Below are 7,817 nucleotides of genomic sequence, written 5' to 3'. Positions count from 1 at the left end.
AACATTCGCTCGCGGCTAATTAACGATGCTGGAGGTCATATCACAGTTTCGGCTCAACATTCAGTCTGTTACACATGCAGCTGTCATCTCCGGCGCTAACCAAAGTACACACTACAGTCCCTGCTTTGGTTTGCTGTTGTCAGGCAGTCCAGCATTAACACACACACACACACACACACACTCTCTGGAGACGGGCTTCTTTCAGGCCTATGCACCGATAGACGGCGCTTTTGTTTGTAGTGTTCAGAGTTGGCGTTTTGAGGCAGGTCTGTGCTTGTTGTTTAAAAGCAGACTTGATGTAACATGGTATCTGCATATAATATATATATATATACATATATATTAAAAATATATATCTGTGCTATCACAGGGGATTCTTTTGTATGCCACTCCTACACTAAGGGTGGATTTTAAAAGGGCTCTGTGTAGTTTTGGAGAAGAAATTCAGACTCAGCATTTTTATATTTACAATATTAATGAGGTCATAATACAAACTATTTATTTTTCCCATAGCCGAATAAACAAGCTGTTCTCAGAGGACAATAAGGTCCCAGAACACTGATTGAAGCTATAAAGGTGGCAGGGTCCGCCACATATAAACAAAGTAAAACAGTATGAAACTGTGTTGTCCTTTAAGGTCAGTTTGTTTATGCAGTTTATTCAATCATGAAAACAGAGTTTGTAAATTTAGTTTGTTTAGGCATTTTAAAAAAATCAATCATTGAAGATTTTTCTCTTTTGAAATGTCTTCCCCAAAACTACACAGTACTTTTTGAAGACGCTTGAAATCCAGTATGTGATGTTCTTGTGCGTCACCAGCGGTCGTGACCATGAGAAATGTTTTTTTTTTTTTATAAAATACCATTAAACAGTCATAGCGAAATAAAAAATTCTAAAAAAAAGAATAAGAGCAGCCCTTCGAAGGGTGTTTTTTCCCGCACTTTAGACTAAAAATGGAGAAAACAGGGAGGTGTGTTGATTCAAGCCATCATGGACACATCTAATGTCAAAAATGCTCTTAAAGATGAATCAGAATTGATGCAGAAATTGTGCAGTGTTCAGCAGGTTAATAAGGGTGAACAGTGTCCCCGTCGGGACACGTCAAATGTCGAACCAAGCCAACTTCATGGCATTCCAGGTCTCATCTCGCTAACGGCTTGACACATACACACACACACACACAAACACACACACACGTCGTCGGACATTTCAGAGGTTTCAATCCGAATGTTCCTTATTTTAAAAACAATTTTGTACTGAAGCTAAAGACTATTTTGAAGTTTGCTTTAATACAGTCAGCAGTGATCGGGCTGTACCACAAAGACACTATTTCAAAAGATGTCTATGACAGTGGAATGGTATTTTATAATGTTTTGTTTTTAGACGATAAGCTTTTTACACTGCATTCAAGTGTGTTTGCTATTTTTTGTTCCTACCGAAAGTACTAATGTCAATTCTATCTTTGCTATGTCGGAGAGCCCTTGAAGGTTTTGTACTTCTCAAAACTTTTGTAATCCTGATTTATTTGTAGTTATGTACACGAAATGAACAAAAAAAAAACATAAGATCTGGATTTAATTGTTGATGTATGATAACACAGAACATGTAAATACCGATTTGCAGATTTTTTTTTTTTTTTGTTGTGTTGTCTTTGCCCTCACCTACGTTGTACTCTCTTTCTCTCTCACTCACATGGTTGCAGTCCGCAGCCTCCTGATCTGACTGTTGTAATATCACTCAGATTTCAAGGTCTAGAATAAAATCTATTTTGATAATATCATCGTGTTTGCGTGCTTGCTTTTCATTTTCACACAGCTGCGCTGGGTTTAATTTCTGGATCAAACGTTGACTGAAATGAGCTTTCAGTTTTGGTCATTGAAATCGAAAGCAGGATCTGAGATGGTCACCATGTAGCCAGAAGAATCTGACAATGTGAGAGTTTTCAGCACGTGAAACCCATGAATCTGTTGATCTGCACAAATCCAGACTCGATGGTGAAAAACAGACAAATCAAATGGAGGACTTGTAGAAGTGTGACACCCCTCATAACACTATTCCTTTATTGAAGGAGTTCTTGAACAAATGTCTTCACTAGGGGTCGACAGATTATTGGAAATCATGGAGACTGAAGACCGATATTCACTTGCAGTAAAAATGAAATGCTTTGTGTCAAAATTCAGAATAACCCGTGATGAAATAAACAGGAAAATTCAATCAAGTACTTTTAATAAGTACAATTTTGAGGTACTTCACTTGAGTACTTAGATTTTCTGCTACCTTATACCTCTCTTGAATACATTAATTTGATACATACAGTTACTTTGCAGATTCTGATTTTTTAGTGTTTACAGGCTACTAATTATGACATGTTACCCACGGGAGATTGCTGTGGGTGGGACCTTGTGTGAGAGGATGCTGCATCAGAGTCAAAGCTGTACATTTTCAAATCAGTTTATTTTATCAGCAGAAAATTCACCTAAAATCTGAAAAATGCTGCACATCGACCTGTTAATCGGTCCACCCCTAGTCTTTATGCGCAGGAAGTACACACTAATATTAGCTGTGTGTGGTATGTCATGCATACACAGAACGACAAACCAAAATACACTTTACAATTTTCAGTTTTTAGCCACATGGCTCTAAGGGTTGCATTGTCGATCAGTGCCTCCATCGCTTTGGTCCAGATAAATATCTCAGCAACTGGAAATTCTGTACAGTTATTTCTGTTCCCCAGAGGATGGAGCCTGCCCACTCTGGTGATCACTTGACTCTAGCGCCACCATGAGTGTTACATTTGGTTTTGGGTTAAATGTTTTGAGAAATATTGGACAGCGTACCATGAAATGTAATACTGAAATTAAGGAAATACAGCTTAATATTTCATGTAGTGCCATCATCTGGTCAAATATTTAATTTGCTTTGATTTATGACCAAATACTTGCAGCGTTACATACATGTTTACTTCAACAAACAAGTTTTCAACACATAACATTTGTTATGATGTAATGAGATTTGTTTGTAGTTAGCACATTACATCTGACAGATTGTTACACACCTGGTATTTGTATTTATGACAGTGGTGTTGCACTCAGAAAGTATTAGTTTTAGATTTTCTTTAACTGTTGTATTGGGGGTATTAGTCAGGGGCAAGATCTAAAAACTTCAGAAAAGGTATAACAACACAAACACAACACTTTGTGAATGCAATTGCCTCACAGTCATGTCCCATTCTCAATAAACATGCACCAATGCCTCCTTGTGCTTGTTGTGTTGACCAATTTTTATTTTTTTTAAATTACATTCAAGTCTTTATTGTCATTGAGCGAAACAACGGAAAATCGAAGCTCATAAATATCAACGCAGCACAAAGCTTATTTACTTTCACGGACTGAACAGGCGCGGCATCTAGACACTGATGCAGTAGGTGGTGGTTTGCACCTTTACAGTTGGTTTGCACTGCGCCAATCAACACAGAAAGTCACACGTTTTACAAAATCTTAATAGAGCTGTCGGATATTGAATCACTACATTTCAGTCTTTCTCATCCTCAGGTGTGCTTAAACTATAGGAATTTCTTTTTAGGAAACAAAAATGTGAAATCTTCTGCTGTTTTGATTGTATTTTTCTTAGTTTTGTAAGTGAAGTCACTTCATACAGTTTCATTTAGTCTAGTTTTTATTTCAGTTCCCTAAAATGTTGTTTTTTTCACTCCTAGTTTTAGTTTAAAGCTTAGTTCTAGATAACTATAACAACCTTAGCATATTAGCATTTAGCTCAAAGCACCACTGTGCCTGAACGCAGCCTCACTGAGGCGTTCGCTGTACTTATTCAAATGGAAACAACTCCCTCCTGCTGATTTACAGTATGAGCTGCTGAAAAAGTTCAATAGGCTAAATGTGCTTTTAGCAGCCTTTTTGAATGTCATTTAGATTATTAAGCACTCAGACAGGAGTCGGTGTTCCACCTTCTTCTCTTTCCCTCATGTTTTCCACAAGTTTCTCACTTGACCTTTGTCATTATAACTGCTGCTGATGTTCTTATCTACAGATTACAGTATTCAGCCCCCAGACAATTTCCTTTATCACAAAGCATGCTGGTACCATGGTTTGCGTTATCTATTGAGGCAAATGCGACGGAGAAAAAAAACACAGTAATCAGCTGAGTTTGCACAATTTCTGCTGCATCAATCAATCAGCCCGAGGTAACTCAAATACAGAAGCCATGAACAGCCGTGCAGTTGGTGTTTGAATCTCGAGAATTCAAGTGAATTCACAGATTTCTCATGATAAAGGGTTATGTTGTTACAAGAAAATGACAATGCTCAAACCATATGTTTAGTTTTCTGGTAGTAGGGTGTTGACAGGTTAGTCTCTCATACAGTGTTCAATTCAAAGCAGATGTCCTAACTGAACAAAGAATTCTTGTTCGCGTTGGGGAACTAGAAAAAAGACATGCGAGAATCTGAAATAGTGAAAATGAAAGCAGGCTCTGTCTTTGAGTGTGTATTTTTGTATACATGCAAACAAGTGTGCACACGAGCGTCACATACCTATTATTTCACACTCTGCTTGAAAAATCCCATGATGCATTAGTCATGTGCTCAGCAGGACCTGACTGTCTTGTACTGTAGTCTCCCACATCCGTGACCTCCTGACAAGCATTTCTTCTAATCAGGTCATTCGGTATATTTTTAGAAATTCATCTACTGGAGCAGTCGGTTGCCAGACTCTCAGGTGAAATTGGGAGCAGCTGTATTGAGCGAGGTTTGACTGTTTGTGGGCTGCTTGTTTGTCTCAGTCTGCACAGAACGGAAAATAAATGGAGATGAACCCCACATACCATTTCTGATGCAAAGTTGATACCACAGTCGATTTGTGGGGGGAACATTGTAACCCACTGCTTTAGTGAAAAAGGCAAAATGCAAAATATACTCATGTAGTTCCATTTGCAGTGTTTATTTTGGTATGTCTATAGTTCTGAGTGCTTTGTGTCCTCAGGTTTCTGCAAAAACACAATCCCACCCGAGCGAGGCAGATGACCGCCCACGGTTGAGTCCGGTTCTGCTCCAGGTTTCTGCCTGTTAAAATCCAGTTTTTTCATGCCGCTGTCACCGAGTGCTTGCTCACGGGGGAAATGTTGGGTCTCTGTAAATAGATTAATCGAGGAGTCTGGTTTAGACCTGCTCAATTACAAAAGTGTCATGAGATGACTTCTGTTGTGAATTGGCGCCATACAAATAAAGATTGATAAAGACTGAAATAAAGTCATGCATAAAGCAACATTATGTACATTTTTTTTTACCTTAAAAGAACAGCTTTGCGATCATTTTGATGGCACAGCGTCTTGTAACAGGGTGAATGGTGTCTGTGTCCCCAGTGAGAGCGTCGGATCACAGCATTACACACCTACATTACGTCTGACAAATTGTTACAGAGCTGGGATTTGTATTTCCGACAGTAACTGTGGGGGGCGACGGATCACACAAAATGCCGATTTCTACATAATGTTGCTTTCCTGATGACTTTAAAAAAAAATGTTTTAAACACATGAATTCTGAATGCAATTATTGTTTCTTTCTTTGTGCATCAACACACACTGAGCTATGTCAGTTTCTTAACATACAAACCACCCACATTAGTGCCACACAATGAAACATAGATAAAGGACATGCTGATGAAGGTTCTCAGTCATCCAGGTCATGGTAATTCTAGGTGCTGTATCGTAGGCAACTGGACGTGTTTCAGTTTCTAGAAGACATTTCACTTCTCATCCAAGAGGCTTCAGTTCTAACTAACTGGAGGGAAGCTGCAGGCTGTTAAACTCTGTATGGGAGTGTCCTTACAGAGTCGTGAAGGTCACGTGTGAGCTCTGAGTTTCAGAGTCGTTAGGGCCACTTGCGTTGGTCAAACAGGCCTTCATGTGGGTTTCTAAGGCTAGGTGAGCCCAGGTGTGAATGGTTGTTAAGCTGTGTGGGGAGAGAACTCAGTGCAGCATTGTAGGTGGGTGATAAGTAATGTCTTAGGCCACGTACCTCCGTTTTCCTCCCTTATTTTTTTCAGGACAAGTACTTCCTGCCCTGTGTTTGTCGTTCTACACATTTACTTCATTATCAAACGAAACATGTCAGCTGTGTTTGTTGAGCTACTCAGTTAATAGGCTATATAACTGATACATGATATCAGTATGAAAAAGTGTGTGTGTGTGTGTGTGTGTGTGGTTGGGGGTTGCATTAAATACACTTGCTTCCTGGTCAGTAGCACAGATATTCAAAACCAAAAATACTGCACAAAGAGGCTTTCACTTCAACAGGAAAAGATACCACCAGTGTGAGAACGACTGCTTTGACAAACTATTTTCCCTCTTCCTTTTTTTTCTTCCACTTTTGCATATTTGTCACATTTACTGTAACTATATAGGATCTTCAAACAGACATGACAGACAAACAGACATTTTGGTCCACACTGCGCTCAAGCTTCAGATCACGGACTAGTGAGCGGACCTTGTTTGTTTTTTTCTTGTAGAGAACAGAATTCATGATTCTGTCAATTAAAGAAATCACCAGGTCCTGGTGTGGGGGTCATCAATTTGTTTTTTTTGGCAAATGTGAGACAAACCTTTGTGTTGCTCTAGATTAGCTTTGGTTTTCACCCATCAACTCTCCCATGGGTAACATTTTTGCCCCAACTCTTCATTAATTAAAGGCATAGTATGTCATTTCTGCCTCTGGAGGTCTCTCAATCAAACCTAAAAACCTAAGTAACGTGGGATCATGGGAGTTGTTGTCTTCATTGGCAGAAATGTTCATGGACAAGGTGATATAAAGTTTTGTTCACGTTGCGTTTACTCACATTTGTCGACTTCAGAAATGTTCCATTATATCTTTATCTCAGTGCGGTTCCTTAGATTTTTGTTTGATGAGTCGTCGATGCACTCTCTGAGGAGTTTTGGTAGGAAGGCCACCCCTGGGAGGATTCACCATAGAACAGGCAAAGTAAAACACCTGAGTTTCCACAGTTATTACAGTTGTTCCACCGTGACCTGGGGATAGTGACCGGGGAAAACGATGCCTCTTTGAAAATTGAGCTTGGTGGTAAACTGAATAGTATAATGAAAGCAAGGCTTATAGGGAACCAATCAATACATGGATGGTGTCATTTTTCCATTCATTACACTGTGCAATCAGAAGTCTAACTGAAAGTGGCACGACTCAGCATGTTTGAGGGGCAGGCGCAAAAAAAAATAAAAAGGATGCACCAGCTGTTTGCCATGGGGCACCAGCGCACAGAAAGTCATGATATATTTATCTTGAAGAGAGGACACTCCACCATGTTTTGTCCAGTGGAAGGGTAACTTATATTCACATGGGGGCCATTTTCCTCTGACATCACGCTTGAGCTGTTTCCTGAATGATCAGCAACTGTGAAGGCAACGAATAGTTTAATCTGGACGGTCATCGGACCATATTTCAAGGTAAAACAACAGGTTTGATGACCGATTAGCTTCCATTAGACAACAGCTAACGTTAGCATTCAACCACCTTCTAGCTAACGTTACTGTTTGATACGATATGATTAGGAACGGCGTAAATTAATTCAGAAATAGGAACAGTAACGTTAGCTTGGAAGTTCTTTTATGCTAACATTAGCTAACAAGTTATCAAATATGTTGTTTTACCTTGAAACACGGCCGAATGTGCCTCCAAGATTTGCTATTCATTGTCTTTTCAGTTGCTGATCGCTCGGGAAGCTGTAAAATTAAGAACTTGTCAAATTAGCTACCTTTGTATGAACTGCAGCCTGGATCACAGCAGCATTACA

This window comes from Pagrus major, chromosome 21, assembly GCF_040436345.1.
Source record: "Pagrus major chromosome 21, Pma_NU_1.0".
Classification (NCBI taxonomy): Eukaryota; Metazoa; Chordata; class Actinopteri; order Spariformes; family Sparidae; genus Pagrus; species Pagrus major.
The sequence above is the reverse complement of the archived record's forward strand: the minus strand, read 5'-3'. Positions refer to the sequence as shown.